Genomic DNA, 22,600 nt, shown 5'->3' with positions numbered 1-22,600 from the left:
ATAGAGGCAGAGTGGGCTGAGCTAAAAGGTGACAAGAGGCTCTCGTCACATTTCTAAGCGTCTCTGCCAGATTTCCTCCCTGAAATTGTCGAGGTGCATGGCGCTGCACTCATCATTAATGAAACTTTTCATTCACTGTTTTCATTTACACGTACATGTGCATTATTGGTGCTGCGGTTGCAAAAGCTGATATTGCAGTGGCGAAGCATTCAGGTATTAAACTGTATACATGATGGAAAAAGTTGATGGGTCTATGTTTGCCCGCTTAACTTATTAATTCCCGCGCAGATTGTATATTTCTGGACTTTTGCTAAGCCTTTGATAAAGCTCATCATAAGCTATTAATTATTAAACGACATGCACTGAATCTTGATCCTGCTTTACTAAATAAGGCTCGAATATGTTCTCATTACTCGCTCTCAGTACGTCTGTATTAACGGTTCCCATTTTTCCTTAACCACAGTAACATCAGGCCTTGCCCCAAGGCTCCGTTTAAGGGCCAGTGTTGTTTCAAATATATATCAACGATTTCCCGAGTTGCGTCTCTTCTTGCATGCACTTATGCGCCGACGGCTGTGTTATTTATCGTCAGGTTCTTAATGATGATGACATACTAACACTTCAGTCCGATTGAAGTAACGGTGCTCTTCGGTGCATGAAATGACATATAGGCTTAGCACTGAAAATTAACAAATGTAAAATAATGCGCGTGTCGCGACAAGGTGAACGTACTTCGGTGTAGACAATCAATAATACACCGCTTCGAACCGAGTCATCATACAGACATCTTGGCTCAACCATTTCTTCCACATTAAATTGGAAAGCCCACACAGACGAAATTACTAACAACGCCAATTGCACGTGACGGGAAGTCGGTTGAAGTCGATGAAATGGTGATGAAATTCGATTGCACAGGCGCAATTTCCACAAGTAATTGATCAATAATTTTCGCCGGAGTTAAATTGTTATACTTTTGTGCTCTTTTTTTCTAGGTATCTAATCTGGCTTCAATGGACTGGACGGAGGCAGCAGTGGCAAAAGCACTGTGACTACCGCTCACCCTGCGTCACACCCAACTCATACAAACGCAAAAAAGCCATCCGAATCTTCGAGAACTGTCCACGACGGCAAGCGGAGAGAAGACCCAGCATGTTCAGATAGGCCGCCTTGCCGCAACCTATTGAATCTACAACTGTCTACTTTAAAAGGTACTTCGATGAGGCGCTCCTTACGCATATATGCTAGCAGCCCGCGCTCTAAAGTGCTCAACAAAACACCAACAGTCTTGGTCATGACAAGCAAAGAGTTGCAATAATTTATTCCCGCCATTCTTACAATGTCCACAATGAAGCTACCGCAAACACGTATTTATTGTTCTAAGAACTTCAGAATCAAACAATTGGCAAGCACAGTGCCAAGGGAACACTTGCAGTCCATTAAAATGTCCCTGCACTTTAATGACAATCAGAAGGCACCAGAATTTGGTGACACAGATCGGGATCGCATAAGTCAAGAGAAATGCAGAGAAATTCCTCAACACGAAGAGCTCTGTGCAGATGAGGGCCTGCTACCTTTCAATTGGCACAGGTCTCTGCAGCGGTATTTGCCCAAGAAGCCCCAAAAGTGGGGATATAAATTCTTTCTGCTGCGTAAAACTTCCGGGATCGTGAACAACTTCTGAATATACACAGGGACGATTTCTCCAGAGACAGGCATGCCGGACATAGGCACCAGTGGCAGTGTTGTCCTCCGAATGGCAAGTCCAGTGCCGAAAAACTGAGGCTACGTGTTGTATTTCGACAACTGGTTCACAATTTTCCACCTGCAAGTGGTGCTGCAAAAAGTCAGTATCAGCTCCATCGGCACAGTCCCCGAAGCCCACCTGAATGGTTGTGCTCTCCTATCTCACAATGAGTTGGAAAAGATGTCGTGGGGCACTCTGTGACATGGAAACAACTGAGGACAGCATCCGCCTCAGAGCCGTAAATTTGGTCGACAACCGACACGTTACGCTATTGTAAAACGTGTCGGTACAACGTGGCATGTACAACGAGTCCATGGCGGAGTGGAACTTGCCGTTATGCTGGTGGCGATCGACCGGATTGCAGTAAGGTCCAAAAAGTGAGGTCCAAAAGTCCGGAGAGTTTTCTTCCACTTTCTGCATGTAGTGGTAGCGAACTGCTGGCCAATGTGCAGAAGAGGTGCCGCAGCCACCGACATTCCCAAGAAAGCACACATGCCCCTGCGAGGCTGCAAGGATGAGTTCGCCTGTACACTAAGGCAAGAAGGGAAAGTGCTGATAGTGTCAAGAAGGCGAACAGCTTTGTCAAGCTGCTATTGTGCAGCTTTTTCTCCTACCACCCTTTTTCGCCATGTATATTTTATTTTGGTGAAAATAAAATTGATTGATTGATTGATTGATTGATTGATTGATTGATTGATTGATTGATTGATTGATTGATTGATTGATTGATTGATTGATTGATTGACAGTTGCTGCTTCTCAAGTAGAAGAGAGCCTTCAAGCGAAGAAGCGCAATGGACAAGCTACACCACTTCTATGCAAAGGCGTACGCATCGATGCAGCGGGCCATTTCATAAAGTTTGTCTATAAGAAAGGGCGCAGGAAATACCCAAGCTGCACGGGCATCACACACGTGCTGTGCATAAAGTGCACTGTGCACTTATGCTTTACTCCTGTTAAAAAATTAGTTTCATGAATTTCACACTCGTCCGTGAAGTCATAGTTAATGTGCAAGGAAGCCAACTTCTGGCATTTTGTCTCATTTTGCCCCACAGGCAAGAAAGCTGTATCTCAGAGGCAATGCAATTAACATTTTTTTCTTTCGCTTTTTATCTTCCCATTTATCTATTTTTATGCAAGTACGGCAAAGATAAACAACTGAACCCATTATTTAGTTTCTCGCCAACAACGAGTTAAGGACTGCAGTGGTGAGCCCTTCGCCTTCGTTCAGCTGCGGTCGTAGTAGTCACAAATGCCGGTAGCCATTCTGACGCAGGTGCGCGCTCTGCGCCTCGGTCGGACGCTGTCACGTGATACTGCGCTCCTTGCTATCTGCGGCCGACCTTTTCTCCGCCACGAAGGGCTCCTCAGCGCTTGGGAATGGCGTAATGTTAGCAGGTCTCCGGGTGGTCACGGGCTGTGATGGAACCGCACGCAACGTCCTCAGTATCACCTGTCATTTTAAAAATTGACCTTTAATAATTGAGGCTCTAGCGCAGCCTGCACCTGTAAAAATGCGACTGATCCGACGGTTATAGCGAGGACGACACCGCTTGACCGTCCAGCCGAACACGCCATTCAGATCGTAATGCTCCCGAGGCCGTGCGGTTCTGACTTCTACGTGTAGAACGGCTTCAGGGCGACTGAGTTTACAAAATATAAGGCGAATGATTGCTCGCACTTTCGGCGGCACGTGCAGCGCTGGTTTTCCTGCAACTTCGACGGTCCTTGCGCTATCCGTCGACACATACTTGGCATGAGAGCCAAGGATCCTCGAGTGGGCTCACGGCATAGACTTTAGGCACCTTCCTGGTTTATCACAGCAATGTTTTTTTGCATTTTTGCTATCTCGGGGTGGTAATCTATAAGTCTAACCTGATTGACTATTGCTGATTATTACATCTTGAAGAATGATTCCTCTCGCTCTTGTAAATATAAACGGGCCATCTGATTCAAATCACATATACTGACATAGAAGTGGTGTTGGCTTAGTCTAATTCATTAGGTTATCACAAAGAACTATTTGTCAAAAGTCATCTGCGCAGTTTTGGCATTTTGCTATTTAGTCGTCTTGTTCCACTGCCATTCAGCAGCAGAATTTTCTGTTGTGCTTCGGTCACAAGGCCAAATCGACTCTGGTCGAGCTCACTATGGCGGCCTAAACGGAAAATAAGTAAAGGCTAGCATGTTTACATTTGTAATAACGCGAATATCAGTCACAGCTGGAATGGTGGGCAGTGATGATGCAGGCGCCGTGTTTACAACGCAAGGGGTAGTGCGTAAGGCAGGCGTCCAGCAAGCACGGTCGCTCATCCATTTGGATGGATGCGCACAGTAGTTGGCAGAAGGAGTGCTGAGAGCGTTGGAGTCGCCTGGTGCACCAAGGAGCAATCCAGGTAGGGGCGTGCGGGTGAGCGGGTGCAGCGTGCGCGAACGACGCCGCCTACGATTTGACAGCTCAGAACATTTCCTGTAGAGCTGTCACTGTAAAACGGAAGCGACAGTTGAAGCAACGCTGTCTCAAATGTCGCCAGGCCCGAAACACAACTGTCCCCAGGAAGCCATTAAAGCTAAGTTGCTGAGTGCACCAGACTTTATTTGCGGCTGAGGCTACACAGTGTTGGCTCAGCACCGCATGCCGGGAGCGGATGAGCGCAGAATGGTCAACAGGTGTCGGAGTGTGCTGCCGCAGGCTTTACGCCCTCATGTCTCCCCTGACACACCCTTGGAGTGATGACCACCTGGCGCTTTCTTCTCAGACTTCTGGGTGGGACCCGCCTTGTCCTGGGCGTGAAGACAGTGGGTTTGTATTAAGAACTTTCCAGGGACCATATCAAGACAATCCGTCTTTAGACACGCGAACTCCAGCAGCTCTTAAGTGGTGCCCGCAGTTACACAAGGGTTAAACGTGAAAACTTCCCAGTACTGATGCTTCGGGGCTTGTTGACGACCGGAATGTGTGGAAAGCTAACCGAATCTTTCCGCTGAAACTTCCCTCACTAGGACCAGGGGAAAATACTGATACCATATGCATCTAAAACTATGGTTGCTTGCCGCTTGAGCGTAAATTGGAACAATATAGAAACCGCACTATGGCAAGTACATTCATCGACGGAGTTTTCCCTGGCAGATGAGCATAGTGCTCTACGAGGCATGCTGTAGTTGAAGCCTCAGAATTAATTTTGAACACTAAACATTTCTTAACGTGCAGCAAAATCGAAGCGCGCTGGCATTCTTATTTCGTCAAAATACAGCTGTGACGGTCAGGAATAATTCGGCAGATCCAGTGTTAGCTGCCGATTATCATAGCCACTACACGAACTGTGCTTTCTATTACTGAACTTCGAAAAGTCGGCAATCTTAACATGACGAACGTCCAAAAAACGCAGTGTTCAATCCTGACCTGACTCTTACCAACGCCTAACAAAATTATTTTCTCCTCCAAGAAAAACTCGCCTTCATATTGCGCAAGACTGCTGACAGTTATTGCAACAAAAATTAAAGTTCAGGTACTCAATATTCTTTGGCTAGCGCAGTGCGATAGACCCGGATGTGTATGGGCTCAACAACAGAAAAGAGAACTATACTACTCCAGTCATGTTTGCCCTGAACGCTTCCTCTACACTCAAAATACGGCAAGTCATCTCATTCCCATTGAGAACTGACTGTTCACGGTGCAAGTACAGTACTAAGCGCACGCGTGAAGATGCGAGTGAAGCGAAGAATGAAGTTACGCAGCTACGGAAGCTCGATGAGGTGTCACACATGGGTTTCCTGTGTTGCTAGATGAAGGATCAGCACAAAGGAAAAATAAATCAGGAGGGGCCCGAGCTATCCGATGTACGCATTGTGGCGGGACGCATCTTTCTTCGCTACAAATAACTTCCTTGGCTAGTTAATAACGTAGTCGTCAAGGCAACGGTACGATCATCGCTTATAGAGAGACTCGAGGCTCCGCCGCATGGTCTCCACTCACCTCTCGCTCTATTTGTAGCACGTTTACTTTTCCAGGATCGCATGTCATATATACGAAAAGGGCTGCTTCGACAGCCGCGGGTGTTTTTGTCGAAATGTCTTGGCACCGGAATTAATCTCAACCAAATAGAGGATTTCAAATTGATCGCCTTCTTTTTGTTGCGATTGTTAGCCTCGGCGTTGCAAGCCTGGTGTCGAGAAAACTCCTCTGTGACAGCGAGTGAGGAACCTTTGCATGGTATGCTCGTTCACACTATGATCAACTCAAGTAGTGGTGCAACACAACAGTTTAAGCACAGAGTTCAGTTGGGCCAGTTGGTACAGATGCATTCTTGTAAAACAGCGCGAACTACGAGGGTCAAGAACGAGGAGGACACGGGACGGCGCTTAGTATCAACTAAGCTGCCAGCCATGGGTAAAACACGCAGCAAATAGATACAAATGAAGTGTAGCTATATCAACTCCCATTAAACTAAAGCAGTTATGTCCGGCAATCTAAAGGAAGAGGGAAGAATCGAAAAAAAAATGAAAGGTGCGGCACCGCGCATAGCGGTAAGTTCGTCGATTGTCGCACAGGAGTTGTGTAATTCTTCGCTCCTGCGGAGACCAATACATGGGGCAGGCAGGACGTTGCCTAAATAAGCGTCTGCACGAACACAGGAACAAACCAGTAAACCAGAGAAAATAGCAAGGATCTTTGATACCTGGAAACCCATTGCTAAAATTGTGAAGTAATTAAAAAGAACAAGAAAAAATGGCCTGGCTTAGCTTATGGTTAAGCCTAGGATGCGAAGCATAACAGGAGTTTCTTCAGCACGCATTTTCCGTTTGGTAGCATTTCGCCGCTCGAAGCGAGAAGTACTCGAAGCTTCATCCTTCACCTCGGCATCGGTTGTAGAACGCTGCCGTCTAGCTGCATATACTGTGCACGTCGCTTGGCAAGCCGTACTTCTCGTTCTTCTCCCGTTCCTGTGGCTCTTTGTAACTTGCGCTTTGCGGTCTGGCGAGCCGCCCTCTGCCTGGCCGACATCTCGCTGCTCAACTGACTGTTGTTGTGACTGAGAGAAGGATGAAAAGGAAATTGCACGGGCCTGCTACTGGCTCGATCCAAGCCACCACCGCTGCCACGTGCAGATAGAGGAGAGTTAAAAGATCAGAGGAAGGAGAGAGAGGAAAGGAAAGACGCGCGTCGCAGCAACAACTGCGTCCGCCGGAGCGGACGCTGCTCAAAAGACAGATAAGCGGCCGAAGCCGCGCTCGCCGAAGCGAGAACAGATGTTGTTGTTGTTGTTGTGACTGAGAGAAGGATGAAAAGGAAATTGCGCGGGCCTGCTACTGGCTCGAGCCAAGCCACCACCGCTGCCACGTGCAGATAGGGGAGAGTTAAGAGATCAGAGGATGAGAAAAAGGAAAGTAAAGACGCGCGTCGCAGCAACAACTACGTCCGCCGGAGCGGACGCTGCTCAAAAATCAGATAAGCGGCCGAAGCCGCGCTCGCCGAAGCGAGAACAGATACTCTCTAGAACAGATACTCTAAGAGTGCGTCGCCTTTTATACAATTGCGTGACGCCAGTATCTCCTAGCGGTAGGAGCGGGAGTTAAACCGCCGGCGGAGGCTGCACGTCCGCAAGCGAGCGCACGAGGCCCCAGCTTTCACAGCTGTTGTGACGTCATATCACGTGGTGCGCCGATGAAGGTCAAGTAGGGGTCCGACTGAAATGAGAAAATGAACCTAGGGACACCAACCCCCGTAATGTCCCTAGCGCGTCAAAAGCAGAGCTTTTTGTTCGCCAGTTTATTAAACCTAGGGAACGTAGCGCTTGACAGTCCCTAGGCACAAAAAGTGGTCGTTCGCAGGTATTCGCCTCGGTATTTGTGCATTTAGCAGTGGCTCAACAAGGCGTTCTGGTCGGCAACAGCCAACTGAAGCGATTGTGCAGGACTCGCCTGCGTTTAAGGCCGTCGGCTGAGACGTGCACATTTAGCCTCGGCGGCTACGACGCCGTGCGAAGCGCTGTGCGGCGACTTAATTTTAAGCATAGTGATTTTGCCGTGGTGTACGTCGGAGGTAATGACCTCACGGGCCCTAAGGTAGGTGCGTGGTTGCTCAACGCTTTCAATTTCGGTTCATTTCTGTACGGAATTCTCATATACTTCACGTCACAGGCCCTTGTCCTGCACCTGCTGCGCGTCGTGTTCGTGGCGAAGGTCTTGCCGCGGTGTTTTGCCACGACGGACTCCCGATCGAGGCAAGCCGTCGCGTGCTTCACCGCAAGCTGACGGCTGCACTTGAGCGGATGCGGTGTGTAGGCACCTTGAACCCAGACGTGAGTACCGATTCATGCTTACCTTAACTGTTGTGCGCCTTTCAGCTAGAGGAAGGCAAGTGCAGTCAGCAAGCCTGCCGAGCGCTGGAGCGGTGTGCCGAGGAACAAAAAAGTGAAATATTGGCTCAGCGCAGTTGACAGGACAAATAGTATGCCAACGTGTCTTCGGTCTGGCGCCAGCATAATATAGCTACTTTCATTTTCGCCCCGCCGCGGTGGCTCAGTGGTTGCGGCGCTCGGCTGCTGACCCGAAAGACGCTGGTTCGATCCCCGCCACGGCGGCCGAATTTCGGTGGAGGCGAAATTCTAGATCTACTGTGCGATGTCAGTGCACGTTAAAGAACCTCAGGTGGTCGAAATTTCCGGAGCCCTACACTGCGGCGTCCCTCATAGCCTGAGCTGCTTTGGGACGTTAAACCCCAATAAACCAAACCAACCAAAATGACCTTCCTTGCTCCATTATGCCTACCAAGACGATAATAGAAGGCGCCGACCGAAAGAAAGAATGGCATGACGTTTCGGCTCCCCCACGGGAGCCTTGTTCACAATGAGGCATAACATAGCTGGGTCGGTTATTTATACACGGCGCATGAGTGAACCCAGGCACCTGGCGTAGATTGGGGACAAGTTTGCATCATTCCGATTAAGCGTATGCGCTGTCTTGTAAATAATCAGCGATTCCACATAGAGCCGTGATTTCTTGTCCCTTTATTTTGTGATCAGCAAGCCCATTTTGATCTTGCGCGTCGGTTTCTGACGTCACCCTGGTGTTCATGCATCCTTCGCTCAAAGTCACCCGACTCGCCGATGTACACATACGCGCAGTAAGCACATGGGATCGAATACACAACACCTGGGAACTTTTCCTTCTTCAGCTTGTCTTTGATTTGCACAAGACGACTCCTCAGTTTTCGAACTGTGTCACGGATCCCCCCAGGACACTCGGGCCGAAAGAATGGACTAGGCGACTGATGTACCCACACACATGCACATTTAATACACCTATGCGACACAAACAATAGCACATGAAACTAACAAAACTAGCACAAAACACAAAGACTATCAATACACATGGCCCGGGAACAACCAGTCTACTAGCGTTCGGTGTTCGTACTCACGGTTCAGTGCTGAAGAAGTATTATAGGCCCGGTCAGTGGCATCTCGGTAGCCGGCGTCGAGGTGGCGTTCGAAGTGCTTGGGCTGGCGTCACTGGCAGCGTTATTGGTGGTGTCGTTCGAGCTCCCCTGGCCATAGCAGGTGATTAAGTCAGCTGCCGGAATGGGCTCAGGAACGGCAGGAAGTCTACCGTGCGACGCCGTAGAACTCGAGAAGCAGTAGCCGGCGTTGCTGTCTTCCAATCGGGTTCATGACCCACCTCGCGCTTTTATGTTGTTGTTGTTGTTGTCCTCTAAATAATGGCACGTACCCACTACGGGGGATTGGCCAAGACACAGGCGGCGACTGATAGGTGCTCAGAATGTTAAACAAGAAAATGATGGATTAAAAACAATAATTATAATGATAATTGAATTTAGGAAATATATGAAAGAAATTCAGATGTGTAATTGAAATAAGCTAAACAAATACTTTGAGATAGGGGACAGAAATTGAGAACGGGGCTAAAAGTTCCATGTTTCAGAAAGCTTTCGGCGCAGAGAAATATTGATCATGAGAAAGAACAGAGCTTAAGGCGGCAGCCGTTTAGTGTCTGTAAGGAAGTTTTGCATGGCGGAGATCACATTCCAATTACTGTGCCCAAGGGAGGAAGCCCCAAGAGACAGAACAACCCCAGCTGACAGCGTTAGACCTAGCTGTCGTAACGGATGTTCTAGCAGGCGGCTCCGTAAAGAGGAGAAACGGCGGCAGGTCAGCAAGAAATGATCTATCGTTTCATGTTCTCCGCAGAACGGGCACAATGGGGAGACCGCCAGACCAGATCTGTAAAGGTAGAAGTTTAAGTGAGCCACGCGACAACGTAGAAGCGCGAAGGAAACCTCAAGCTTGCGTGATCGCCATCCTTTACTGCTCCATGGGTAAAGGAGATGCCGGAATTCGGGAGAGGAGGTCAGAGCTGATGCTGCGAATTCATTCAAGAGCAGATACCTGCGAAATCTGGCCGCAGTAATATATGCGCTGGGTGGAAGCACAGATACGACTGGGCCTTGAAGAGATGCCTTCGCCAGGGTATCGGCAACCTCATTCAAATGGATTCCTGTGTGCCCAGGCACCCAGACCAACCGTAACGAACACACGTGGGGAGGAATCAAGCATTTGAATAAGTGTAGAGCCTGAGATGTTGTAGGCGCGTTGAGAGAGGAACACAACGATAATGAATCCGTCATAATTACGACAGAAGACAAAGAGCTGTTTAATTTGCGAAAGGCCAAGGCTACTGCTAGAAATTCGGCCAAATAAATGGGGGTGTAATCGGGAAGGCGGAGAGAGAATGACCAGTCAAGGGAGATGGACAAAATGCCAACACCGGCCTTTTCTTCACACTGTGAGGCGTCTGTTGCTATGAGCACATGAGATTTAAAACGCAGCAAGTAATCCTGTAACAAACCGCTCAGTAAATGAAAAGGCATTAACTTTGCATGTTTAGGAAAGATGTCATCGAAGACAATCTGGATAGATGAAGAATTGGCGCATAGGAGAAGGATGTCCGAAATGCGGACGTTTAAGGTGTCAAGGAGGGATTGCACACAACAAATCTGAGGGATGCGGAAACGAGACCAGGTTTCGTTGAAAAATGGCCGAGGCTGACGAAGGAAGATCAAATTGGCGGCATGAAGCGATGAATCACACATTTTTAGAAACGTTTTCACCTTTAAGAGCCGAAATCTTGAAGGCAATGATGGAATACGCGCTTCCAGGTACAAAACGGAATTCGTCACAAATTTTGGAAGGCCCAAACAGAGGCGCAACGCCTCCCGCTCCAAGAGAATCAAGGGGCGAAGTTTATACGCTGGCGCACCAGAGAATAAAGCACAGCCGAACACTAAGACAGGACGGACGTACATTCTATAAATCATAAGAAGCGAGTGTCCTCTCATGCCAGAACGAACATTGCTCAGCCTGCGCAGCATACCGACTGCTCGGACTCCTTTCGCAGTGATGTGCTCTATATGGGCCCGCCAGGAAAGAGAAGGATCATAAATTACTCCGAGGTATTTGATACTTTGCACTTGAGGAATTACATGGTTCTGATAAACAATAGAGATATTAACTGGACGAGAGAGTGGAAAAACCAATAAAGCACATTTATTGACATTAAGGGACAGATTAATGACCCCTAACCATTGGTCCAGGACATTTAAGTAGGACTGTAAGGACTGGTACAAAGAGGAAATGTCGTTCTCTGAAGCAAAAAAGGCGATGTCATCAGCATACACATAGATGGACACCTTGGTACTGCACGGAATACTGCTGAGTAAGATGTTGAAAAGTACAGGGGAGAGGACCGCCCCTTGGGGCACTCCTCTCGCTTGTCGAAACCTGCTTGATGAAATACCGTTCTGGAAGCAGTAAAATTCCCTGTCAGCAAGAAATTCAGCAACCCAAGCCACAAAGTATCTCGGAAGTCCTACTGCCTGTAGTCTTTGCAAAAGCGTCCTGTGCTGAACGCTGTCATAAGCCTTAGAAACATCTAAAGTAACAAGCGCTGCGTATTGGTTTCGGCGACGAGCTAACTGTATGCGGCTCTCCAGATCAGTATGGGCACACCATATAGAGCATCCTGGCCTGAAACCTATCTGGAAAGGGTTCAACAACCCAGTCTCTGAAATAACAGACATTATTCTACCATGCAACACCCTCTCAATTAACTTTACGAGATTCGAAGTTAAAGAAATTGGCCTTATATTGTCTAACACATAACCATGTCCCAGCTTTTTAAGCAAAGGGATGATCTTTGCTAGACGCCATTCAGTTGGAATCCATGGCCCCTTAAGAGAGTAATTTATAAGTGCCAGTAAGTCGGTGGGAGATTCCTCGAACAAAATTTTAATCGTAGAAGAAGTGACACCATCAGGGCCAGGGGCCACGGGTGGAAGGCAGGATACAGTGTTCGAGAGCTCAGTGAGGGTGACGTCCTCGAAATCGTCCAATGTGGCAAGAAATCTCGGAGGAGAAGGAAGAAGAGCTGTAAACCGACGCTCAAGGCCTCTGCCTATCTCTTCTAGAGACTGAGCAAGTTCAGTCGGAGACTGAACTAGGGAGACAGCGCTCATGGTGGTCGAGATTACTTTTCTGGATTTTAGGTAATTGAATAAAGCACGCCTATTACCTGATTTCGAAAGGAATTCGTAGTGTTCAGTATCGTACAACTCCTTTGCACGAGATACAGTGCGCTTAAACGTAGCAGCAATGAACTTGTAATCGATCCAGTTTTTGGGACACTGATTGTGGAGAAGCTTCTTCCAAGCAGCCTTTTGGCGCTTTTATAGCCTTGGCGTTGCTACACGCCATCCTTGTCATCGTCGTCATTGTCTTCTCTTCTCCACCAATCATCTCTTCCCACCTCACCAAATGCTTCTTCATCTTTGTTATTCTTGGATTAATAAAAGTAATGCTTATCGTCATCCTCGTCTTCTCCAAACTTCTTTAGTTCATACTTCTATTTCCAATTTCTTATTACATGTGACAAGCTGGCACATGCGCGGTCTTTACATCGTAGGACCGTAATATCTGCGCCAAAGGTTCGCTGATGTCAGGAACATAGGGAATCACGGCTCGTTTCTGGGTAGCGGGATCAGCTTGGAGCCTGGGACGTCCCTTTTGATGCTGTACAGAGTCCATGACGTGTACAGGATAGCCACAGGTGGACAAGTCACGCCGTACATGCACATCTTCAGCAATTCGGTCTTAATTCCCTAAGTTCCTGGCATCAGCGAACCTTTGGCGCGCATATTGCGGTCCTATGATGTTAAGACCGCACATGTGCCAGCTCGAAAATTGAGGAGTCAGCTTGTGTAAACCAAAGACAAGCTGAAGAAAGAAAAGTTCCCCATGTGTTGTGTATTCGATCCCATGTGCGGACTGCTCATCTGTGTACATCGGCGAGTTGGGTGACTTGAGCGAAGAATACGTGATGACCAGAGTGATGTCAGAGACCGGTGTGCAGATCAAAATGCGCTTGCCGAGCACTCGGTGTCCGCCGCACACAACATAAACTGGGCAGAAGCACGTGTGATCACAAAAGTAAGGGACGAGAAGTGACGGCTTTATCTGGAATCGCTGATTATTCACACGACAGCGCATACGCTTAATCGGAATGACGGAAACTTGCCCCCAATCTACACTCCCGTGGGGGAGCCAAAACGTCATGCCATCCTTTCTTTTGGTCGGTGCCTTCTGTTTTCTTCATGTACCGTCCCGACCAGACGGGTTTCTGTCAGACACTAGACAATGCCTACCAAGCTTTCACTTGACTATTTCAACGAGCTATAGCTCAGATGAGGCGAGCATTGGCAGCTTCTTCGCTGAAACCTTGCTAAAATACTTCCTTTGCAAATCAGCACATGCTTCTATGATTGGCTGCTCTTGCGAGTTGCTTTTGGGCGATGAATGAGCGAAATTTTTGGCAAACCGAGAATTTGAGTGATGCGATGAGTTCCAGTAGTTTTATGGTACCGATTTTAATGTGCGTTGGCACGGCTGCTTTTACCACTGAAAAATTGTGAAATGTATGTTATGGTTTGGATTATCTGAAGAAATTTGTCAAAAAAATACTAAACATTTTTAGCAGCTATGTGTGTGGGCGATATGTGCCCACATATCACACATATCACCCACATACATTGCTGTCCAACTTATATCCTCATTTTTACTGTAGAAAATGTTGGAACACATTGCTGTTTTTAAAAGCAGTTTGTTTACAGCTTGCACAAAACACAATGCGGAGTTTATTGCAAGACAAGCAAACATCGAAACTGATACCTGGAGTGGGGCATGACATTATCGCAAAAGCCTAGGGAGTGTATATGCATAGCATATGATTGAGCATGCAGCGTCCAGTTGCCTGTGAGTCTCTGGTACGTTAACAGTGGCAGATCTGTCTTCCAAAAGGCCAGGTAGGCAAGTTGTAACGTGTAGATATGCAGGCATTCATGCGCAAACATGCCACTCTTTGTTATGTACTGCACATTCTCCAGTGTCTGGTCAGCTACCTTGGACATCTCTTGGCAGCTCAGATTGTAGCTAAGTGTCGTGGCACGGCAGTGGCCACAGTGACAACTAGGGTAAATGCTTTTGTACCGACTGTTGCGGAAATAAACGACCACAGTAGAATGCTTCTCTCAGCTAAACCGGTGCACGTAGGACACGGCTGCACATTGTAGCTCCTGTGAACCTTTGTTCACAGACTCATTCTGAAAAAAAAAAAAAAGAAAATTATAGTAGCTGAGAAGACTGCAGTAGGAGAAGATACAGGTATCAATATATGCCAGTATCTTGCCAAAAAGCACTCCTAGCACAGGGGGACATCCGGGTCTCTATTCTTATCCTTGTGTGCTTGGTTACCTGCCTTGAATATAATTAAGGCATTTTAATTTGGTTTTCAGTGAGCACTGCATTTGTGTGGATGCATTCTTTCTGCCTTCTTTATGCATTGTTTACTGGTGAGATCTGCCAGAAAGCTGAAGTACTTGTTGCAGCTGTATGCTATCGGGATTTATTGCTCAATTTACCTTATTTATCAGCATATCGCATTTTGTTTTCAGCATCGCTTCCTGGATGCAATAAAGACACCCAAGAGGCACCTTTTCGCCACCGATGGCTGTCACCTGTCGGCTGGTGAAGGTATCCAGGAGCTGGCAGAGGTCTTCGCCAGGGGCCTCGCAAGATTCTGTGGAGTGGGCATCCTGGCACCGTTCTCAGGTGTGCCTGCCAGGTATATCATCCGCCAGTGCCATCACTGCGGGTCCAAGGGCCACCAGCTTGGGGACGAGTACTGCAGGCCATAGGACCTGCACTACAGCCTGCAGTACTTACAGCAATGGACAGTGCAATCATTGTAAGGTTTTGGTGAGTAACTTGGTGGCAGTGAGACCTGTTCCTTATGTGTTTCTGAGCTGTATCTGCTCCATTGAGTCTGCAGCATCACGTGGGGCTCTTTATTGTTCACTGACATTGCCCAGCACAGAGGCATTTTTGCATTTAGACTTCAATGATTTTGCCATTGGTGCGGCCTAAATGAATTGAAAGCTTCCCACATTGGCATCGCTCATATCCAATGTGTAGCTTCGCAGCAATCACCTCATGGCGAGCATTATTCACATCCGGATAGCTACTGAGGTTTCCCAGCCCTCTTTAAAGCTTTTACTAGTAGTCATTTCTAAAATTTCAAACGGTAATATTAACGTCTTGAAGGCCTCTACACCAGAGATGACTGTTTACATGTCCGTAATATTCAACAAAAAACTTTTAAAATACCTTGTGTTTGGCGCATGATGGCCTCAGTTGCCTATGTGCCATAAACCCAACACACCGACCATGATTCACATCCATTAACCTGCTGGCGTACTTCATTATGCCAAGCATTGGTAAGCTTGAACTATTGGACAGGAAGAGCAGTTGCTAAATACATGGAGAATCTGTGGAAACCCTTAGCTCTGCCCCTGTAAATGGTAAACCGGCTTTTAAATGTGTGGTGCGGCCAGATGTTTATCTCGAAGAGCAGTGCCTCACTGCCATGTAATGCTGTGTTAGCACAAGCCAAATATTTTTTATGCAGCCATAGCAATCATAGAACTTGGAAGCACCATCTCACAAACGTTGTTGCCACTATACCTGGTTCCGTATGCGTTACAGATGCATTTCAACATAATGTGCAGTGGCAGGAAAATTTTGTCATAAAAAAAATAGGTGCCAGATGCACGAATTTTTATGACTGGTTCAAAGGGGATTCAAAACCATTTCGTTCTAGCAAGGCTTGACTGCATCTTTTTCTATCAGAAGAATGAAGCAAACATCCAGTTCCTCTCCAGTGGTGGAGTGAGTGCCCGGACAAATTTTTGGATGCAGTGACACTGTGACTCAGCTTTGTTGCTTTGACTGCCCCCTGTGTGGGGCACTTGTGCTTTCTCTTCTGCACCTTCTCATGTGACTGTAGTGGGATGTGCTTCCACAGGAGTGAACCACACACCGTGCTGGTTAGCGGGCAAAAGGCCTCAAAGCGTTGTTGCACATGATATATGTAGCCGAGAAAGCAGTGATGCCACCTAGCACAACGCACACTACATCCCCCCTTGTTTAAGAAAGGAACAGAAATGCACAGTATGCCCTGCACTACACAAGCATCAGTTCAGTCATCTGGGCCTTCGGATCAGTTTTCTAAACCTTGACACTCAAAAGGGTGAACTTGAAGGTTGTGACGGGGGTGAAGCCATGAGGTCGGGCTAGGAAGAACTACCTGCGTCCCGCTGTATTAGTCTCACTGCTTGATGGCTTCCTCTTGGGCTCATCTCCGGTAACACATTCGGCAGGACCCTCGGACCTTACAACATTGGACAGTGGGGTGAGGAATAACCTGCAACATTGAAGAACTTCCTTCAGGTCCTCCACTACATATGGCTGGGGGATGTTGAACTGGTCCCAGAATGCAGGGCTATTTATGTCGCGCATCCAACCTTGCCCACTCGTCTTAAGTGGGCACTGTACCTGAGCTGCATTCCTTTTCCTGTTAGCTTGATCACTCAGGTTAAACGACTGAGACGAGGGCCAGCATGGTTCAAGCCGTTTTGATGTCTTAGGAACTCCGGTTTGCAGGCGTCTGCCAAAGAGAAGTTGAGCTGGGCTTACTTCACTGATGCCAGGAATTTCCTGGTAGACAGGCAGTGCCAGGAAAGCATTGTTCACTTTGTGCACCAGGTCCTTGATGATACACCCCATCCTGTCCACCTCAGCTTTGGACTGTGGGAATCTTGGGCTGCTGGTGACATGCCTGAAGCCTTAAGGCTTTGCGAAGGTAAAGATGACTTTGTATGAGAATTATGGACCGTTGTCGCTGCGGACTACTCCTGGAATGCCATGGCTATCATGACTGCAGTGTTGTTGTACAGTGCTGACCAGTGGCTTCAGGGAAGGTTGGAAAAGGTCAGCTCCCACCTCAACCTAGGGAAGACTTGGAGTCTGAGAAGGCTTCCTTGGTTCTGCGCTCTTGCCACAGCCGATCTCTTTGTGGCTGTTGACTGTAGGCCACCACACCGACTCTTGAGCAGTGCCTGTGCTTCAATTAATTCCTTGATGCCCGTCATGAATGAGATCCCTGTGGAATGCTGAAGAGCCGTGCGGCTTCTTTGAGAAGTAACCTGTGAAGGATCGGTGGATGCCCACTGCATTGTTGCTCTGTCCTTTTGTGGCTGTACCGGTGCCCTGAGGCGGCAATCTCCTCGCAACCCCCGTCGTGTGTGTCGACAAGAAGCACACAAGGCGAGGCAGGCGGATGTTGAGCTGCGATAGAGTTAGAGGGAAGGACGGGGGCACGTTTTCCCGGAGCCACCCGAAGTGCTGTCTGCGAGAACGATGCAGCTGCGCGCGGAGGCGCGGGTCAGCTGCCATGGTTTGCTAATTGCCCTTCACGGAGTTGTTTCGCACCAAAGGTGCCAAAAATGGTGGAGGGCGTCACCCCATCAAAGCCGCCATACGTCGACCACCCCCCCGTCCTGACATAGTAAAGATCGTCTGGGAGCAGTTAGTGTGACGTACAGTCAGCAAGGACGCGGCTATCAGGCTTCGTGACATTGTGGCGTGTATCAACAGATCTCAAGAAATGGGCTGGCATAACAAAATGCAGCCAGACAAAAGGGACGTCCCCGTACGTTCAAAGGCAGCAACAGCAGGGTTTGTGCCACTTCCGGGATTTCGGGGGATGTCTGTCAGCAGTCATCGTGAAGACGAATGGCATAGAAACGCAGTTCAGCGCTTTCGTTTTTTTTTTTATTCGCAGTGGTAGTGGTTCGTTAGAGTCCAATAATTGCCCTGATGGGGGGAGGCCATCAGGGTCACGAGACTTCTGGAGGCCGACGACATGTGGGAGTGTTTTTGATGTGTTTTTTTTCATGCGTTTTCTGTTTTATTTCGTTAGAAAAAGGTTCTGAACCTTGCGGAAAGTCTAAGGCGTGCCATGCTGTTTGTAAACCAATCATGTGTTGAGTTTGTTGTTATTGGGTGATGTAAAATGTGGGCCAGTCTTCTTGGTCTTTAAAACCAGACCCCGGAGCCTGGTAAACTGTTCTGAACTAGGTTTAGATCTTTTGCATCTTCGGCGATGCCAAGGAGGGATGATTTTCCCATAGCCAGTTCTATGTTGTTGTGCTCGCTTCTCAGTCTGTTAAAAAATGTGAATTCCTGTATAAAGCTTCACTTTACTTTCCCTCAAATTGCTCCGCCACAGTGGCTCAGTGGTTACGGTGCTCGGCTGCTGACCCGAAAAACGCGGGTTCGATCCCGGCCGCGGTGGCTGAATTTCAATGGAGGCAAAATTCTAGAGGCCCGTGTACTGTGCGATGTCAGTGCACGTTAAAGAACCCCAGGTGGTCGAAATTACCGGAGCCCTTCACTACGACGTCCCTCATAGCCTGAGTCGCTTTGGGGCGTTAAACGCCCATAAACCATAAGCCAAATTTTCCCTCAAGTCACGTGTTGCCTGATCTTGTCTGTTATACCGTCTCAGATGGTGGGGTACCATTGCTGGAGCCCGAAGAACGAACCTCGAATCGTAACTTAGCACCTTGAAAACACTGAGGTTTCTTGATTTTTCCAGTACTCCTTAAATCGGAAGCAGTAGTCTCGAGTGCCTGGGCCAACCTTTGGTGCAGTACTCTAGCAGAAGGTTGCACTCGCCATCATTGGGTTCAGCTTTGCGACGTTTGTCTTGGTAAGTGGAGACAAAATCTGGGAGGGTGCAAAGAATTCTTTCAACAAACAGCTCAACAAGATTAGCTTGCCTTGGCAGTGGGCCGTCCAGTAGTGCACATGACGGCATGTCTGCAGTGGCTAACAGCTTGCTAGGTACATACAGCACCTGGCACTGGAAGCACATCAGCTTCAGACAGAATCACTAAATCTGCAGAGGTGGCAAGTCGACCACAGACATGCTGCGAGTGATGCAAAAACTGTTTGATGCTCACTGGAAGGCTGCTTTAGTAGCAGGATGGCACCAAGACTAAAGGAGCTGCCATCGGCTGATACTTTCATCTTGATCACAGAGTTCAATGCGAAGCACGGCCTAGCCTGCATCCGAAGCCTCCTTCGCTCTTATGTGCTTATGAAAGTTGCTACGTATGTGCTTATGAAAGCGAAAACTTTCGTGAACTTCGTTCACTGGATGGATGTACTAGGCTGTGAGGTGTTGCTTGACTTATGCGTACGACACACATTCCACCTCCGAGTGCGCAAGTGAATTGAGAACATGGCGCACTTGAGCTCCCACACACTACAGCAGCGTACGAACCTTGACTTCATCCATTGCCAAAGACTCTGCCATAGCGACAGAAAAATCTTCAAATTGTTCGACCCATGATGACCAGGAAGCCAGCTCATACAAGTTGAACGCTGGTGGTGGCGCTGGGCCTACCAAACTGGCGAACTGAGGTTGTGTCTCAGAAGCATGAGAGTTCACAACGAAGATGGTCTTGAGTTAGCGTGCCTTGAAGGAACTTGATCCTGGATTCCAAGCAATTATAACACCATGAGGAGGTGACCTAGCCAAGCCTAGCCGTGATCCAGGCTAGCAGACGGAGCCACAGCAACCGAGACACTCTCAATGCCAGAAGCTAAGAGCCTTTATTTCAGCCAGCGTTCGTTTTTGTGGGACTGAGCAGCGCCCTGTAGAAACGCCTCACACAACATTAACTTAGGGCTGTAAAAGAGCTGGTCTGAAAGCTTGCAGTCAATCAAACCAATGATGAAGCATTCTTGAAACAAGCATATCTTCAGTAGTAGGTGGTGCGTAGTCTCAGTGTTTAACCATGGTATGGAGAGCAGTGCTAAAAACAAACGGTCTCGTCCGGTTGCTCCATCCGGCGGTAGGAACAGGCATATTCATATAGCTTGAGTGCATGTACGAAGTGGTTGGTGAATGCCTTCTCGAAATCTGATATGGCCCTAATGTAAGGACTGTTCATGCGTGCGGCCCCACGTAGTGGAGCATGGGCCACATGGACCATGGAAGCATGGTCTTAGGGCATACTGTTCAATTCTGTCTTTCAACTGTAAGGCTCCAAGGGAAGCAACATCTGCTCACTCTGGTGACCATTACATTTTACTGGGGCATAGCATTCAGATATACTGTCTCCAAAATGGACAAACTGCAGTGCTCCTTTCGTTGGTTGTTTAAAAAAAAAGTGAAATGTTGGGTATGTTAAGATGTTCATGACTTGTGTAAGGTTAGTAAAACTTGAATGGTTAGACATTCTTTAAAAGGTTATTTATGGTAGCGAACTGAAGTGTGTGCCTGGTGCTACCAATGTGAAATGGTTTAGAACTTGTGTGTATAAAAATGGGTCCTGTCACTTAGTGTGAATTATCTTCATATTGCTGTTCTGTCGTGTGTGTGCACATTTTTATGCTATGATTTGTTCCCAGTCACATTGTTGTGTGATGTGTTGAAATTGACAGCTCTGTGTTCGCTTGTTTTCAAAAGGTGCAAAATTTTGGGGGTGTTTCATGAATAAATCAAGCAAATGTTCCAATTGGAAGCCTTTGTTAGCTTAGTCAAACCTTAGATGGCTTGACATACTTTCAAATAGTTTTAGTTGGAGGTAAACTGAAATGTGTGCCTTGTGAGGACAGTGTGCAAATTTTAAAAATTGAGTTTATGGAAGTGTAATTTCTTAAGTGGCATGAATGGTCAACTTTATTTTGGTGCTTGTTCATGTAGATGCATACTATTTTTATACAATGCTTTGTATTTGCAGTGACTTTGTTGCATGACAAGACTTGAAAATTTCAACATTTTTTAGTTTTTCCTGTTCGGCTACAGATGTCTTTTGTTTTCTAAAATGAATTGGTAATTCACTGTACCTGCTCATAATTTTGTCCAGTTCCTCAAAGGTCCCGGCCGCGGCGGCTATAATTTCTTTGGAGGAGAAATTCTAGAGGCCCGTGTACTGTGCGGTGTTAGTGCACGTTAAAGAACCCCAGGTGGTCGAAATTTCCGGAACCATTCACTACGGCGTCTCTCATAGCCTTAGTCGCTTTGGGACGTTAAACCCCATAAACCAAAACCAACCAACCAAGTTCCTCAAAGGAACAACGGTGGTGCAATGTGCGATTGTATTTTTTGCGATGTATTGTAATGATCACGTATTCAGCATATGTCAGGTGTGATTGCTCAGAAAGATCTGTGGAGTGACTATGATAAATTGAGATCATAATAAGGGGCATGGTTATGGTGGCATATGCAGGTGTAAAGCACACAAGTTGACGCATCATTGGTTTGGTTTCATAATGAGGGATGAAGGATATGTTGGAAACAGGATGTTGTAGGTGAACATAAAAAAAAAATGAGAAGCATGGGTATGTCCAAACATATGCAGATAAGTGGTGGAGGCACACCTTTCGGAGAAGTTGTCAGTGGAGGCATTTGAGGACAACTTAAACTATAGTCTGATGCAACTTAAGTCTGCAGTAAAGCTCCGCCCACATTCAGCCTCCGCCCACAGAATTCCTCCACGATGAAAAAGTAGTCCACTGGATAAATGTTTCTTGTTTTCTAAACAAGAAGCTCATCACAACAAAAAAATTATGACTCAAATTTTGATACATGGATTGGTTGACGTAGTCAAACATGAAAAAGCTGATTTCGTTTACTGTTGCAATTAGCCACCGGAGTAATACAGGACGCCGCGGACTGCGGCCCAGTGTTGGGAACTGCTGTTTTTTTTTAACTTATATCTTACTATATGAGGTTTTAGCTGCAAGTCTGACATGGAGTCCCGGCTGTTCCTTTGACCTCCTTGAAGTCAGTATTACAGCGTGCAGTGCCTGTGTGTAACTCTTCATTTTACCCTGATAATATGAGGGGCGTACACAGCCTGCAAAAGTATGGCTGTAAACTAAAGCTATCTCTTTCATTTTCTTCAAACGTTCTGTGTTGTGTTAGTGTTATGTGCCGCCATCACATGGCTTGTGTTTTCAACAATTTGCTGCCTTACCACCAGAATTGACGTGCGAGGACTCCCATTTTTGCTGTTTGTGTCGTTTGGCGTTGGTCAGTTACACCTAATAAACTAAGTGACACTTTGCAGGCTACGCCTCGTCCCTCCTTGCCGGCCTCGTCGCGTCTCATTTTACGCAGCGACATAGCGTGTCACGTCGGAACCAGCAGTGATTTTCTGTAAATGAGCTTTATGAACGGCACCAGCTGCATAAATCTGCTTTTTGTTTTTCGGCAGTCTTATTACCAAAATGACGTGGAGGTAGCAGGACCACAGTATTGCAGAATTCGAGGTGCGCAAAAGCACTAGCTGATAATTTAGACCTGTAAAATTGGCATCAACCTGACGGGCCAACGCTGCATCGCTCAGGAAGAATATGGGGGAAAATTTTTTTTT

The 22,600-nt window shown here is 47.3% G+C and overlaps 1 pseudogene; it reads left to right on the top strand.

Moving 5' to 3' along the window:
* Positions 1 to 1,714: 1,714 nt before the first annotated feature.
* On the top strand, positions 1,715 to 22,293 carry LOC149355271 (uncharacterized; annotated as a pseudogene).
* The last annotated feature ends 307 nt before the right edge of the window (positions 22,294 to 22,600 follow it).

The sequence above is a fragment of the Amblyomma mixtum genome, chromosome 3 (genome assembly GCF_055824585.1).
Source record: "Amblyomma mixtum isolate Tamu chromosome 3, ASM5582458v1, whole genome shotgun sequence".
In the NCBI taxonomy this organism is placed as follows: domain Eukaryota; kingdom Metazoa; phylum Arthropoda; class Arachnida; order Ixodida; family Ixodidae; genus Amblyomma; species Amblyomma mixtum.
This window is presented reverse-complemented; position numbering and strand designations above follow the sequence as displayed.